The sequence below is a fragment of the Salvelinus alpinus genome, chromosome 16, assembly GCF_045679555.1.
Source record: "Salvelinus alpinus chromosome 16, SLU_Salpinus.1, whole genome shotgun sequence".
Lineage (NCBI taxonomy): Eukaryota > Metazoa > Chordata > Actinopteri > Salmoniformes > Salmonidae > Salvelinus > Salvelinus alpinus.
The window spans coordinates 42,928,450-42,945,600 of record NC_092101.1 but is presented as its reverse complement, the minus strand read 5'-3'; positions in this window follow the sequence as shown (position 1 = coordinate 42,945,600).

Here is a 17,151-nt window from a genome sequence, read left to right as displayed (position 1 = left end):
GTCTGGTACGTGGAGCTGCCACAGGACTCACCAGGCTGGGGAGAGATACTGGAGGCTTGGTTCTTGGCGGAGGCACCGGATACACTGGGCCGTGGAGGCGCACTGGAGGTCTCGAGCGTAGAGCCTGCACAACCCGTACTGGCTGGATGGTTATCTTAGCCCTACACATGCGGGGCGCTGGCACAGGACGCACTGGGCTGTGCAGATGCACTGGAGACACTGTGCGTAGAGCCGGCGCAGGATATACTGGGCCGAGGAGGTGCACTGGAGGTCTGGAGAGCAGGGCTGGCACAACCTGTCCTGGCTGGATGCTCAACCTAGCCTGGCAACTTTGGGGTGCTGGCACAGGACGTACTGGGCTGTGGACGCGCACTGGAGACACCGTGCGCTTCACCGCATAACACGGTGCCTGACCAGTACTACGCTCCTCAAAGCGACTATCTTGCTCCAGACTCCAACCCCTCCAAACTCTTTCGTCCCTCTCCACTGCCAACCACTCCTCGCTCAAACGGTCCAAGAATTCCTCCTCCGTCTCGGACTCACCCCTCAGCACTGACGCCCACGTCATCTGCCCCCCCCCCCCCCTAAAAAAAAATGTTTGGGGCTGCCTCTCAGGTATCCATCCTGTCCTCTCCTCCTGACCACGCTGCTTGGTCCGTTTGTGGTGGGTAGTTCTGTCACGGCCGATGCTGGAAGAAGACCAAGGTGCAGCGTGGTGAGCGTACATTTTCTTATTTTTGTTAAAATGTCGCCAACAAAACAATAAATAACAAAAACGACCGTGAAGCTTACAGGGCATAAGTGCCACTAACAAAGTCAACTCCCCACAACGAAAGGAGGGAAAAAGGGCTACCTAAGTATGGTTCCCAATCAGAGACAACGATAGACAGCTGTCCCTAATTGAGAACCATACCCGGCCAAAACATAGAACCACAAAATCATAGAAAACAAAACATAGAATGCCCACCCCAAATCACACCCTGACCAAACCAAATAGAGACATAAAAAGGCTCTCTAAGGTCAGGGCGTGACAGTGTCCAAACTTTTGACTGGTACTGTATATACAGTTGAAGTCGGAAGTTTACATACTCTTAGGTTGGAGTCATTAAAACTCGTTTTTCAACCACTCCACAAATTTCATGTTAACAAACTATAGTTTTGGCAAGTCGGTTAGGACATCTACTTTGTGCATGACACAATTAATTTTTCCAACAATTGTTTACAGACAAATTATTTCACTTTGTAGCGGTATTTATTAGAGAGGGGTAAAGATAAAGATTTTGTTCGGGCGCCAGTTAGGTATTAACCATGCCGAAAGGAAAAGAGTAGAATAGAGAGAGTACCACTACCAGACCCACACACATCAGCAGAAGAGACTTCCTAGAGTGTAGCCTGTTTACCAGATAGCCAGTGGAGAGAAAAGAGAATACACACACCCTATAAAACCCACATCACAGCACAGGGGTAACACCACCAAGAATACCTCATACAATAATAATAATAATAATAATAATAATAATAATAATAATAATAATAATGGCAGAGCAATTGAACAGCAACTTCATACAAGAAAGAACCAAGTCATCAACAGAGGATTTGCAGTAATATGTATTATCTTCCAGTGGAGGAGTGCAGAGGGTATGAATGTTGGGGGTGTTCATAGACACAACAAAGGCCTTAACAATGACCACAATCTTCTCAGCCACATGTCATTAGTACACCCCACCTCATTACAGTTCAAATAACAATACACAACTTGCAAGCAACCTCCCTTTTAACTAAAATGTCCACCCAAATACTTCTGGCAGGGCAATAATAGTCCAGCTCTAATGAACTTCAATGGGAAGTGCATTTGAAAAATAGAAAGTCTGTTGCAGGGTAAAGCAGTGGAACGATAGAGGGAAGAGAAAGAGAACAAGAGAGATCTTAGCTGTGGTCTTCAGGCGTACCGGTGTACTGTCTGACCGTCAGATGGTTTGTTGGTTTGTATGTCAAAGCTTCGCAACAATGTTGCTACTAATCCATGCGATCCATAACCGGCGCGGTCCCAAACGATAACAACCACGACCTAGAGTGGTCCACACCGATGATTGAGTTAAATACTTTATAAACTACATTCGCTGAAAATAAACAAAACTTCTGCAGCATAGCACACACAATCAAACTGTCGCACCAATCAAGAGCTCCTCCCCAAAGAGCTGTCTTTATTTCCTCCTTCCTCACGGTTTTCACCACAACTTATAATTCACTGTATCACAATTCCAGTGGGTCAGAAGTTTATATACATTAAGTTGACTGTTAGGCTAATTGACATCATTTGAGTCAATTGGAGGTGTACCTGTGGATGTATTTCAAGGCCTACCTTCAAACTCAGTGCCTCTTTGCTTGACATCATGGGAAAATCAAATGAAATGAGCCAAGACCTCAGAAAAACAATTGTAGACCTCCACAAGTCTGGTTCATCCTTGGGAGCAATTTCCAAACGCCTGAAGGTACCACGTTCATCTGTACAAACAATAGTACGCAAGCAACATCTCAAGACATCAGTCAGGAAGTTAAAGCTTGGTCGCAAATGGGTCTCCCAAATGGACAATGACCCCAAGCATACTTCCAAAGTTGTGGCAAATGGCTTAAGGACAACAAAGTCAAGGTATTGGAGTGGCCATCACAAAGCCCTGACCTCAATCCCATAGAAATTTGTAGGCAGAACGGAAAAAGCGTGTGCGAGCAAGGAGGCCTACAAACCTGACTCAGTTACACCAGCTCTGTCAGGAGGAATGGGCCAAAATTCCCCCAACTTATTGTGGGAAGCTTGTGGAAGGCTACCCGAAAAGTTTGACCCAAGGTAAACAATTTCAAAGGCAATGCTACCAAATACTAATTGAGTGTATGTAAAACTTCAGACCCATGTGATGAAATAAATAAAAGCTTAAATAAATCCTTCTCTCTACTATTATTCTGACATTTCACATTCTTAAAATAAAGTGGTGATCCTAACTGACCCAAGACAGGGGATTTTTACTAGGATTAAATGTCAGGAATTGTGAAAAACTGAGTTTAAATGTATTTGGCTAAGGTGTATGTAAACTCCGACTTCAAGTGTATAATTAAATGTACTTAGAAAATACTTTTGATCTCCCCTTATCTGCAAGCATGACCAATGGCAACCACATACACCTTATTGATATGTAAATTAAACCAGCCAATAGGAATACATAAACATCAAATACATATTTCTGCAGTGGCAAGTGGAAACATAAACAACCCTGTTACATTAGCATACATTAGTGTACAGTGTAACCCATGTCGGAGGGAGAAACGCCAAGTAGCGTTTACAATTCTCTGTGTATGATTTCTGAGAGTCTTCATGGTCCTTCCTCCTTACACTGTTCTAATGGGATGTGATGTGACCTAAATTAGGTGTGAAAAGATCACTGCTCCCCTCCTCTATACGAGACTCCTGTTCTGCAACTGTGTGATAGTATATGTGTAATCCTTTCCACCGCGGTGACAGAGATGGCAGAGAGGTCCAGGAGTCACTTACAGAGAACCACTTAAAACTCACCTCACGTAAGAGCAACAAGCTTGAAGAGCGACGGGCATGAATAATCACCATGCTGCTGATATTGGGGAATCATTGGAAAAGACACACAAAGCAAATGTGAATATGAATTGGATGCACACACATGCACATATGCACACACACACACACACCACGCACACACAAATCCCGCAAAGATCCACCACTACATTTTAAAAGAAAACCCCCTGCCACCTTGATTCCATTTTCCATTGTGTAATAAAAAAATCATGGCTGACCTCTGCCGGCCCTGTCTTAATGGTTATCGCCACTCCTCTCTGTGCAGGTGCATGGGGACCAGGGATGATATTTACACAAAGGAAGCTGCTCTCTGGTTTCCTCTCTCCTCTCCTAGCTATGCAGCCAGTCAGCCAGCCATGCAGGCAAGCAGCCAGCCAACCAGCCAGCCAGTCAGTCAGCCAGCCAGCAGGAGACCTCAGAGACACAGGCTCTCCATAAAAACACCTGGGCCCGGGTTACCGACAGGGATGGAACCTAGGCTTACAAGTGTTTTAACGATGCATCTTTCCTACAATGGCCGGACATGTAACACGCGTTTCCCAAAACACCACGCAGAGAGAACGTTCACTAAGTGAGTTGTTGAGGCAGGTGTCGACACTGATAGGATGGAAAGAAAGGCAGTGCTGCTCTCAGATCAGCTTTCTCCAGTCAAATCTTACCCTAACATTAGAATTATTCCACAATACTGACGACTGATCAGCTCCTAGAAAGATATTATCACCTAATTGTCAGGACCCGGTGCGAGAAACAGTCACTAAATAATTGGCAGAACCCAGAAGATGAGGCAGACACAGCAGTACTAGAGATGGTGGTTTAATAAAAAATAGATATCCTCCAAAATACAACGAAAAATCCACAAAGTGGTAAAAAACAGCAGGGAAAAACAAACCTCAAAAGACTACTCAAATAATAAACAAGAACCTCTGGAAAATCCAACAAGAGAAAAGTCTATATAAAACAAGGCTTGGGCTGGGGCTGGGTGCTAACTTACAAACACTGAGCAAGGAACTAAGGAACACACAGGGTTTAAATACTAACAAGGGAATGACTTACAGGTGCAAACAATAATTGGAGCAAGAAAAACAAAAGGTACAAAAAAGGTGCAAGGGGGACATCTAGTGAACAAAACCTGAACAGTCCTGGCCAAAACCTGACAGAATCCCCCCCCTAGGAACGGCTCCTGACGTTCCTACCAGCCTTCTCAGGGTGGAGGACCCTGAACTGACGAATGAGGTCAGGGTCCAGTATGTCCTTGGCAGGAACCCAGGAGCGCTCCTCGGGACCGTAGCCTTCCCAGTCCACCAGATACTGCCAGGACCGCTGCACCCGGCGGGAATCCAGTATCCGATGGACGGTATAAGCCGACTGGCCTCCGATGATACGGGGCGGAGGGGGAGGTCTGCCTGCCGGGATAAGGGGAGAAAAAACAACAGGTTTTAATAAAGAAATGTGAAACGTGGGATTAATTTTAAGGGATCTGGGTAAGTGCAGGCGAAAAGTAACGGGGTTCACTTTTCTGGCAACCTTAAAGGGACCGATGAATTTCTGGGACAGTTTGCGAGACTCCACCCGTAGCGGTAAATTCTTGGTTGAGAGCCATACTCTCTGGCCGAGGCGCAGGGTAGGCCCGGGACGGCGACGTCTGTTGGCTTGTTGTTGGTACCTCTGTGAGGAACGCAGAAGATTAAGACGGGCCTTCTTCCACGTAAGCCGACAGCGTCTGATGAACCTCGAGGCTGAAGGCACACTGACTTCTGCCTCCTGGTCCGGGAACAATGGAGGAGCATAGCCAAACTGACACTCGTGCGGGGACATACCAGTGGAGGAGGAGCACAAGGTGTTGTGCGCGTACTCGGCCCAAACCATGAAGGACGACCATGTGGACGGGTTGTTGGAGACCATACATCTGAGGGTGGTTTCCAGCTCTTGATTCATCCTCTCGGTTTGGCCATTGGACTCCGGATGGTACCCTGAAGATAGACTGGCAGTGGCCCCTATGAGTTGGCAGAAGGCCTTCCAAAACCTTGAGGCGAACTGGGGACCTCTGTCAGAAACCATATCTTGCGGAATGCCGAAGACTCGGAACACATGGTTAATCACCAACTCAGCCGTTTCCTTGGCAGAAGGTAACTTAGTCAAGGGAACGAACCTGGCCGCCTTAGAAAACCTGTCGATGATGACTAGGATAGTTGTATTACCATGGGACGGAGGAAGGCCAGTAATAAAGTCCAATGATATGAGATATGGGACCAGGGTCGGTGGGGAATAGATAGAGGGTGAAGGAGTCCTTGAGGGCGGAGGTGAGAAGATTTGCCCTGGCAGCACACGGAACAGGCCTTGACGAAAGTGGCAACGTCTTCTTTTATGGTGGGCCACCAGAACTTACGCTGGATGAACTCCAAGGTGCGACCTACGCCCGGGTGACAGGTGAGGCGAGAGGAGTGCCCCCACAGAAGGACTTGGGACCTTGCTGCCTTGGGAACAAACAACCGATTGGCAGGACCTCCTCCAGGGCCCGGTTCGATGGCTTGGGCTTGTTTCACGGTATCCTCCACTTGCCACGAGATCGGAGCCACGATCTTAGCGGCCGGAAGGACAGTCATGTCAGTATCTTCTCGAATGGCAGGAGAGTAGATTCGTGACAAGGCGTCCGGTTTGAGATTCTTCGACCCGGGTCTATAGGTGAGGATAAACTGAAATCGGCTGAAGAAAAGAGACCATCGAGCTTGTCTGGAGTTCAACCGCTTCGCCTGCTGGATATACTCCAGATTTTTGTGGTCCGTAAGCACTTGAAACGGTTGAGAAGCCCCCTCGAGCCAGTGTCTCCATTCCTTCAATGCCATCTTAACCGCTAGGAGTTCACGATCCCCCACATCGTAATTCCTCTCGGCCGGGGTAAGCCGGTGAGAGAAGAAGGCGCAAGGATGAAGCTTCTTGTCTTCACCCCTCTGAGACAGGACAGCTCCAACCCCAACCTCTGATGCGTCTACCTCCACCACAAAAGGTTCATCCGCCGTTGGTAGTGTCAGAATGGGAGCAGAGAGGATGTGCTGCTTGAGTCCTTGGAAGGCCGTCTCAGCTTCTCTTCCCCACAGAAACCTTGTGTTGCCACCCTTGGTTACAGCTGAGAGAGGGGCTGCCACCGAGCTGAAGTTCTTGATGAACTTGCGGTAAAAGTTGGTGAAGCCCAGGAAACGCTGAACTTCCTTAACGGACTTGGGGGTGGGCCAATCCGCTACCGCCCCTACCTTCTTGGGGTCCATCTGGACTCGACCGGGTTCCACTACAAATCCCAGGAATTGTACTCGGGAGGAATGGAATTCACATTTTTCCGGCTTCACGTACAAATGGCTGTCAAGGAGGCGTTTGAGTACTTGTCTGACATGCTTAGTGTGTTCTTGAAGGGAGCTCGAAAAGATGAGGATGTCATCCAAGTAAACAAACACGAAGATGTTAAGCATATCCCTAAGCACATCGTTTATGAGCGCTTGGAACACAGCCGGAGCGTTGGTCAGGCCGAAGGGCATCACCAAGTATTCGTAGTGACCAGTAGGCGTGTTGAAAGCGGTCTTCCACTCGTCACCGGGTTTGATCCGCACAAGATGGTATGCGTTCCGCAGGTCAAGCTTAGTGAAGACAACTGCTTCCTGGAGCAGCTCAAAGGCTGTGGCCATAAGGGGTAGCGGTTACGGACGGTTATGGCATTAAGTCCCCGGTAGTCGATGCAAGGACGTAATCCCCCGTCTTTTTTGGCCACAAAGAAAAACCCTGCTCCCGCCGGCGAGGTGGATGGACGCATGAGGCCTGCTGCCAGAGCATCCTTGATGTAGGTATCCATAGCAGCTCATTCGGGAGGAGATAGGGAAAAGATCCGACCCCTGGGGGGGCAGGTGCCCGGAAACAGGTCGATGGGGCAATCGTAAGGTCTATGGGGTGGTAGTTTGGTGGCCCTCTGTTTGCTAAATACCGGTTTGAGGTCATGGTAACACTCGGGAACTCGGGACAGGTCGATGGATTCTAGAGACTCGGGAGGGGAACTCGGGGAACTTGGGAAGATACAAGTGGCTTGGCACGTAGGACCCCACTGCTTGATAGTACCCACAGACCAGTCGATGTGAGGGTTATGGCTGTGAAGCCAGGGGTATCCAAGGACGAGAGGGAACTCGGAACACGAGGTCAGATGAAAGTTCATCACTTCCTGGTGTTGGGAAACTGAAAGTCGCAAGGGAGTAGTGACACGAGTGACAAGTCCAGATCCCAAAGGGCTTCCATCCAACGTAGTAACCCTTATGGGGTCACTTAGAGGTTCAGAGGGAACGCCATTCTCCTTCGCCCAGACACCATCCATGAAGTTACCTGCGGCTCCAGAGTCTACCAAGGCTTGAAGGGGAAGCTCGTGGTTGTCCCAGGAAAGGGTAACTGGAATGAGCAGGCGGGAGTTGGATGGATGGGAGGAGGTTATGTTACCCGTTACAGTCCTCCCAGGCCTGCACGGGAGAGTGCGTTTTCCCTGGAGCCCGGGACACGTGGAGAGGAAATGGCCCGGTTTGCCGCAATATAGACAGCATCGCTCCCTCATCCGGCGGTCTCTCTCAGCCTGGGAGATGCGTCCAACCTGCATGGGTTCCGGTGGAGTCAGTGAGGATAAAGGTGGAGACCCGGAGCTGGGACCGATAGGAGCTAGGGTGAGAGATCTACGGTTGAGCTCTCTCTCTCTCAGACGCTGGTCTATGCGTGAAGCCAACTTGATCAGGGACTCGAGGTTGTCTGGTGGTTCCCGAGTGGCCAGTTCATCTTGGATGGTGTCGGAAAGACCCTTCAAAAAACACACTGTGAGCGCCTCGTCATTCCAGCCACTCACTGCTGCCACCGTGTGGAACTGGATGGCATAGTCCATCACGCTGCGCCGACCTTGGCGGAGAGTCAGGAGCTGTTTGGCTGAGTCAGGACCGCTGGTAGGACCTTGAAACACTCGCTTGAATTCTTCAGCAAAGGTAGAGTAGCTGGCACAGCAGGGACTTTGGGCATCCCACACAGCAGTAGCCCAGGCTAGGGCTCTTTCCGACAGCAGGGTGATAATATATGCTATCTTGGAGCGGTCGGTGGGAAACGACGAGGGTTGCAGCTCGAAGGAGAGAGAACATTGGGTGAAAAACCCCTTACAAACACTCGGATCACCTGAGAACCGTTGGGGAGGCGGCAGACGAGGTTCAGCCAGGGGGTTAACTGCCACGGGCACTTGAATCTGATGAACTGGAGCAGAAGCGGTTGCAGGAGAAAGTTGATCAGAAATCTGCTTTATGGAAGTCATCATCTCCGACAGAAGTTGAGAATGTCCAGCCAGTAAGGCCTCTTGCTGAACCAGAGCAGCTTCGTGACGTTGGACAGTCCCCTCGTGGTGGGACAGCATGGGAAAAAAGTCCTGGGTACTGGCTGCCTCTGGGTTCATATTAATGGCTCAGTGCTTCTGTCAGGACCCGGTGCGAGAAACAGTCACTAAATAATTGGCAGAACCCAGAAGATGAGGCAGACACAGCAGTACTAGAGATGGTGGTTTAATAAAAAATAGATATCCTCCAAAATACAACGAAAAATCCACAAAGTGGTAAAAAACAGCAGGGAAAAACAAACCTCAAAAGACTACTCAAATAATAAACAAGAACAAAACCAGAGAACCTCTGGAAAATCCAACAAGAGAAAAGTCTATATAAAACAAGGCTTGGGCTGGGGCTGGGTGCTAACTTACAAACACTGAGCAAGGAACTAAGGAACACACAGGGTTTAAATACTAACAAGGGAATGACTTACAGGTGCAAACAATAATTGGAGCAAGAAAAACAAAAGGTACAAAAAAGGTGCAAGGGGGACATCTAGTGAACAAAACCTGAACAGTCCTGGCCAAAACCTGACACTAATAGCCAAGAATATTGAGGCGGCTTATTGTAATGCTTACCCTATAGCAATGCACTCAATCCCAGATTCATTTGGCACATCATTGTGCACATGCTGTTACATTTCAAGAAATATATTGAGGCAAAAATGACAAACAGTGTAGCCTACAAATAGAACTGAAATGACTGAACATGACATTTATTTCAATATGATTTAAATATGTCGACTTTAGAATTCCTGTGTTTGTGTTTTAATCTCGCTTTCCATTTGAAAAAATTTTTATCCATCACTTGTTCATTTGGAAAGGCGTTGGCATTCGTAGTCAACGCCATTCCCAAATTATCAGCGGTCATAGAGAGACGGATTGTCACGATTGTGCCACCTGTGCCGGCTCCACGCACCAGGCCTCCAGTGCGTCTCCCCAGTCCGGGCGCAGCGTCCAACCCAGCTCCTAGGCCGGAGCCTTCCTCTGCGCCGGTGCCCAGTCCAGGCACGGTGTCCAGTCCAGCTCCTAGGCCGGAGCCTTCCTCTGCGCCGGTGCCCAGTCCAGGCACGGTGTCCAGTCCAGCTCCAAGGCCGGAGCCTTCCTCTGCGCCGGTGCCCAGTCCAGGCACGGTGTCCAGTCCAGCTCCTAGGCCGGAGCCTTCCTCTGCGCCGGTGCCCAGTCCAGGCACGGTGTCCAGTCCAGCTCCTAGGCCGGAGCCTTCCTCTGCGCCGATGCCCAGTCCAGGCACGGTGTCCAGTCCAGCTCCTAGGCCGGAGCCTTCCTCTGCGCCGGTGCCCAGTCCAGGCACGGTGTCCAGTCCAGCTCCTAGGCCGGAGCCTTCCTCTGCGCCGGTGCCCAGTCCAGGCACGGTGTACAGTCCAGCTCCAAGGCCGGAGCCTTCCTCTGTGCCGGTGCCCAGTCCAGGCACGGTGTCCAGTCCAGCTCCTAGGCTGGAGCCTTCCTCTGCACCGGTGCCCAGTCCAGGCACGGTGCCCAGTCCAGGCACGCACTTCAGGAAGGGTGCGGAGAGCTGGCACAGGACTCACCAGACTGCTGACAGGCTCCTCAGGTCGGATGCCGTGCAGAACACACCTACATAACATTTCTCTCATCTCTCTCTCTCCCAACTTCTCCATTGCCTCCCTGACGGTTTCTGGCTCTTCAGGGTGAGTACGGGGAGCTGGCACAGATGGCACTGGACTGATGACCCGCTCTTCCACTATCCGCTGCTCCGCCAACCACCCCTCGTGCCCTCCCCCCCCAAAAAAATCTTGGGGTTTCTGTGGCCGCAGTCCCCGGCGTCGTCGCTGTCCTTCCACCTTCCTTGGTGTCTCCTTCCAAGGAAGGGTCTCACAACCTCCCATAATTTCTTCTCAGGTCCTAAACTCCTTTACCTCCGTCACACGCTTCTTGGTCCTTGCTTGGTGGGATATTCTGTCACGATCGTCGTAATGAGCGGACCAAGGCTCAGCGTGATTGAAGTTCCACATCTTTATTACGGTGACACTTTAAACAAAAAACAATAAACCAATAACGAAACGTGAAAGTAGTGCTGCACATGCACAAACACAAAAAAATATCCCACAAACACAGGTGGGAAAAATGGCTACCTAAATATGATCCCCAATTAGAGGCAACGATTACCAGCTGCCTCTAATTGGGAACCATACAAAACACCAACATAGAAATATTGAGCTAGAACACCCCCTAGTCACGCCCTGACCTACTACACCATAGAGAACCAAGGGCGTGACACGGATAAACATCTTGATTATATGTTTAGCGGAGATCTTCTGTGTATAAAGTGATGCGGAAGGGCAAGAAAGCATCTAACGACGCACTTAGCTGTTCTACGAGTGGTCTGAGGCAGTCTGTAAATAACGAGAGTTTTCAAGTGCAACTTTACTAGAGATTGTTTTGAGAAACAGCTAGGAGATTTAACGATGCTCCTACGAAGGTTCTAACGAGCCTTAAGACGCTTTTGGGAAACCGGGCTCAGATGTGCTTTGTTTAGGGGGGACCACGTTCTCTATATCCTCCTATATCTGCAGAGCAGGCTGAAACAAAGGGTCGGGTTTGATGCCGTAGAAAACAAAACAGCTTGGAACGACAGCCTAGAGTAGCATATTACCCTTTACACACATGCAGGCGCGCACACACACACACACACACACACACACACACACACACACACACACACACACACACACACACACACACACACACACACACACACACACACACACACACACACACACACACACACACACACACACACACACACACACACACACACACACACACACACACACCCTCCTCTAGGCTAGTTATGTGCTGCAGTAAGCCATTCATCTGGATAATGAAGCCTATGTAGTGTCTGTTAGTGATAGCACATATACCTTGGCCCGGCTGGCAGATGCATCTGCTCAGAGGAAGACACACGGCGTGTGATGGGCTGAGTCAGCAGCGCCACCTGACAGATACATGGATAGCCGTCTCCAAACTAATACATACATAGACGTGTGTGTGGACACATAGAAATGCACATGCACACACACACACACATGCACACGCACACACCAAGCAGAACCAAGAGGACACTAATCTCTCACAGCTACATGAAAGGTCATAAAGAACCAAAGAAAATATATGGGGGATTGAAAATGATGCAGACGATTACATTGATAGAAGCCACAATCTATCTGAAATATTAAAGCTGATCTACCCCCTAAAAAATGTAAATAATAATACAAATAAAGAAGTAATGAAGTAGTGAAGGGAAAGAGAGGGAAGAACAGAGGAAAATAAAACAGGTGAGAGAGATATATTGTTACAGGAGAGAGAGAAGACATGGAGGACAAAGATAAGGTAGGCACCTCCTCTCTGCTGCACGGTAGCCCATCAAGGTAGGCTGTTATAACACAGCTCATCTCCTCTCTGCTGCACGGTAACCTATCAAGCTAGGCTGCTAAAACACAGCTCTCTCTGCTGCACGGTAACCTATCAAGCTAGAATGCTAAAACACAGCTCATCTCCTCTCTGCTGCACGGTAACCTATCAAGATTGTCTGAAGACACTGAAGGGAGAGACATTATGCCAGAGAAGAGGAAACCCTACTCCCTTTCCTCCCTCCATCTCCACCACTTCATCTCTCTGTCATCCCTTTTGGGCTTGATGACACCCATTCATTACCACAGGGGTTTGTGTGTGTGACCGTGTGTGTGTGCTTGTGCATGTGCGTGTATGTTTTGTGTGTGTAAGCGGTTGCGTGCATTTTCGTATGCGGCCACACTACCTTGCAATCACCTCCACGGTTTCCCAATTACCTCCTGTCTAATTGATGTTGGACATATTAAAGGTAATGAGGCGTCCGCCCATCTGTTGAGTTAGAGTTACAGAGCTGTACAGAGCAGGTCCTATGAGGGAATTATCATTGAGAGGGTGAGCCAAGACAAAGCTGCAAGGACAGAGCCATAGAAAGACTAAGGAGAGAGGGAGGGAGAGAGAGAAAGAGAGAGAAAGAGAGAGAGAGGGAAAGACAGGTGAAGGATAAAGAGAGAGAGAGGGGGATAGAGATAGCGAGAGAGATCTAGAGAGAGAAAAGAGAGAGCGAGAGAGAGAGAGAGAGAGAGAGAGAGATGGGGAAAGACTGAGGAATGAGAGGGAAAGAGAGACAAAGAAGAGAACTGTTACCGCCAAGCCATCTCTCTCTCTCTCTCTCTCTCTCTCTCTCTCTCTCTCTCTCTCTCTCTCTCTCTCTCTCTCTCTCTCTCTCTCTCTCTCTCTCTCTCTCTCTCTCTCTCTCTCTCTCTCTCTCTCTCTCTCTCTCTCTCTCTCTCTCTCTCTCTCTCTCTCTCTCTCTCTCTCTCTCTCTCTCTCTCTCTCTCTCTCTCTCTCTCTCTCTCTCTCTGCTTCTCTTTCTCTCCCTGCAATCAAAGACAAGCCTTCGCCTCATGTCACTCTATTTTCTTCTCCCATACATCTTGCATCTCTTTTATGGCAGTCATATTTCAACTATATGGCTCGATGTATGGCAGGTATATATATATATATATATATATATATATATATATATATATATACACTGGATAACATATGATTAACGGGGCTCAACCAGCTCTGTACATCGAATAAATTATAAATATATATATTTTATAGACTTATATAGTCCTCAGTGCCAGTTTTATTTGAGATGACAGTTGGTTGGTTGCTGCTGGCCAGCGTTAGTGGTTTTGAGTAAGCAGGTGCCAGTGGAGTCTAGTTACAGCTCTCGTCTCCCTTTGTTGTGGCTTCATCCCCAGTGACTTATCAAAGGGAGAGCCTCTGGACAGAACCAAAGTCACAGCGTGTGTGTTGTGTGCATACGTGTGTACGAGTGTGTACATGTGCGTGTCTCCTCTTTGCCTTTATGTGCCTTTGAGTTTGTACTTATGAAAGTGTGTGTGTGTGTATACACGTTTTACTATACTTGTGAGTACCAGAAGTCCTCACAAGAATAGTAATCCAACAAAAATTCTGAGAAGGGAGGACATTTTGCCGGTCCTCACTTGTAAAAAAGGCTATTTTCACTTAGGGCTAAGGCTTAGGGGTTAGGTTTAGGGTTAGGGTTAGGGGTAAGGCTTAGGGGTAAGGCTTAGGGGTTAGGTTAAGGGGTTAGGTTTAGGGTTAGGGGTAAGGCTTAGGGGTTAGGTTTAGGGGTTAGTTTAGGTCTAGGGGTACGGCTTAGGGGTTAGGTTTAGGGGTTTGTTTAGGGGTTAGGTTTAGGGGTTTGTTTAGGGGTTAGGTTTAGGGGTTAGGTTTAGGGGTACGGCTTAGGGGTTAGGTTTAGGGTTAGTGTTAGGGGTAAGGCTTAGGGGTTATGTTTAGGGGTAAGGCTTAGGGGTTAGGGTTACGGGTAAGGCTTAGGGGTTAGGTTTAGGGTTAGGGTTGGGGTTAGAATTAGGGTTAGGGTTAGGGGTTAGGGTTAAGGTGTTAGGGAAAATAGGCTTTTGAATGGGAATCAATTGTTGGTCCCTAAAAAGTCCTCACAAGTATAGTAAGACATGCGTGTGCGTGTATCTGTCTGTGTGTGTTTGTGTGTGTGTCTGTGTTTGTGCGTGTGTGTGTGTGTGTGTGTGTACCTCTGTGCATATATCCACACATGTCTGTTAGAGTTGAATGTCATCTGTCCCTGTGTCTGATGCTGTGCCGTGTGGTGCTCTGCTGTGCTCTGCTGTGCTCGGTGGAGCTCTGCGGTCCTCGGTGGTGCTCTGCGGTGCTCAGTGGTGCTCTGCCGTGCTCGGTGGTGCTCTGCGGTGATCGGTGGTGCTCTGCGGTGCTCGGTGGTGCTCTGCTGTGCTCGGTGGTGCTCTGCGGTGCTCTGCTGTGCTCGGTGGTCATCTGCTGTGCTCTGCTGTGCTCGGTGGTGCTCTGCTGTGCTCTGCCGTGCTCTGCGGTGCTCGATGGTGCTCTGCCGTGCTCTGCCGTGCTCTGCGGTGCTCGGTGGTGCTCTGCTGTGCTCGATGGTGCTCTGCGGTGCTCGGTGCTCATCTGCTGTGCTCTGCTGTGCTCTGCGGTGCTCAGTGGTGCGGTGCGCTATAGGTAATTACTCTCTGCGGTCTCCTGCCTCCCTCCCTGGTCTCTGTAACTCCACTCAGACAACAGTCCACTATTTTTGACCAGATCTCCCTATGTACTATATAGGGAATAGGGTGCTGTTAGTGACTCCCAGGTGATAGCTACCCCTACAGAGCCACCAATCAAAAGCCATTATCCAAACTGTTTCACGAATGCAGGTTTTAAACACAGTATGCTGTTCAGTATTTTAAAGAGGACAAGACAGATACAGAAAAACAGCACTAAAACCCCTACTATAACTCTACAATGTTCAAAGCTGTTCTGAGGGGTCATTCTCTGATACACGGTGACATGAGGGTCTCTTTTGCGTTACCATGCTTAACAATAACCACGTGTGAGTGAGGGAGGGTGCCTTTGAACTGTAAAATGAAGTACTGTTGCTCCATATGGATGGGTAGATGCATAGTAAGGGATATGGATGCATAGTAAATCGTGCTCCGGGATATGGGAGGAGGCAGGCCAGTTCCCAGAAAGCACTTCTAGATGCCACGTGGATGAGATTAGCCCCTTCACCTCTGAACCCATGGTTAAAAGACAGGCAGGGAGAGAAGGATAAGTGGCGAAAGAGTGAAAGCGGGAGAGAGAGGGAGGGACAGACAATGACTAAGGGGGCAGGAAGAAAGAGATGGAAAGGGGGAATGAAAGAGAGGAAGATTAGAATGATAGAGGGGGGTAGAGAAAGGTGGAGGGGGAAGAAGGGGTGGGAGGTAGAGAAGTGGTGGGAGGCAATGAGCCAGAAATCCACAGCTTCAAAGCTGATCAAATTTTACAGTTGAGTTATCCCTTTCTCAGTGCCTTGAAATAGCCAAACAATTTTACAATCATCCAACACATTAACCTTTCGCAAGTCAGAGTGAGTCACTGTCCATAATGGTTCGATGAGGCGCTTTGCATGCCTGATCAGATGAAGGAAGATAATTGCTCTTTCAGGGGGCGAGACAAAAAAAGGAAAGAGGAAGAGAGGGAGAGAAGGAGGGAAGGAGGAAAGGAAGGAGAGGAGTGATGTGGTTGCCCATTGTACTCCTCCCTGGGCTCTGCCCATCACTGTGTGGTATGATAGAGTTAGTGGGTCCTGGGCCCATACTTAACATTTCCTCAGGTGAGAAGTGAGCGGGGGAGCACGTTAGACGGATGTGGAGGAGCAGAGAGAGAGACAGAGAGAGAGACAGAGAGTGAGTCTGACAGACAAACCAACCTGCACATGTCCTCTATGCCATTGTTATTGTTATTGTCTATTGTATGGTTACGTCATGCCAATAAAGCAATTTGAATTAAATTGCGAGAGAGAGGGGGGGGGGGGGGGGGGAATAGTAAACACGTTCTTAACAGATGATATGACTTAAATGAAAGCTTTTAACCACATGGGGAATTGGTGTTTCTGTGTTCACAGCGTTAGTGAACTGTAATCTGTTAAGGTTAACAGGCATTTGTAGCAATCGTATTAGGTTTGAGTTACTCTAATTATCAGAATAGGAAATGCAATTACTGCCACATAGATAGATTGAGAGAGGGATGGAGAATGAAAAATACAGAGAGGGATGTCGGGACAGGGAGGGCTGTAGAGAGAGAGAGATTAACAGGGGGATGGAGAATGAGCAAGAGAAACAGAGCAAGATAAAGGAGAGAAAGGAAGCATAGAAAGAGGCCTCTTTTAGCTAATTAGCCAGCCCGCTAAGGGTCCTGGGAGAATTCCCCCTTCCCCCCTCTGCTACACCATACAAACCCAGGGGCCGTAGGTGAAATAATATGTATGGCCATGAGGCTCATAACCAAGGCATGTCATACCACACCATGTCATCAGTCACAGAACAAAGGACACACAGGTCAGAGGCTGAGCTCTTCTTTCGCTCTCCACTGTCCGCTCTGCTTGCTCCGCTCGCTCTCTGCTCGTTCTCCGCTCTCTGCTCTGCTCTGCTTGCTCCGCTCGCTCTCTGCTCGTTCTCCGCTCGCTCTCTGCTCTGCTTTCTCCGCTCGCTCTCTGCTCGTTCTCCGCTTGCTCTCTGCTCTGCTTGCTCCGCTCGCTCTCTGCTCGTTCTCCGCTCTCTGCTCTGCTCTG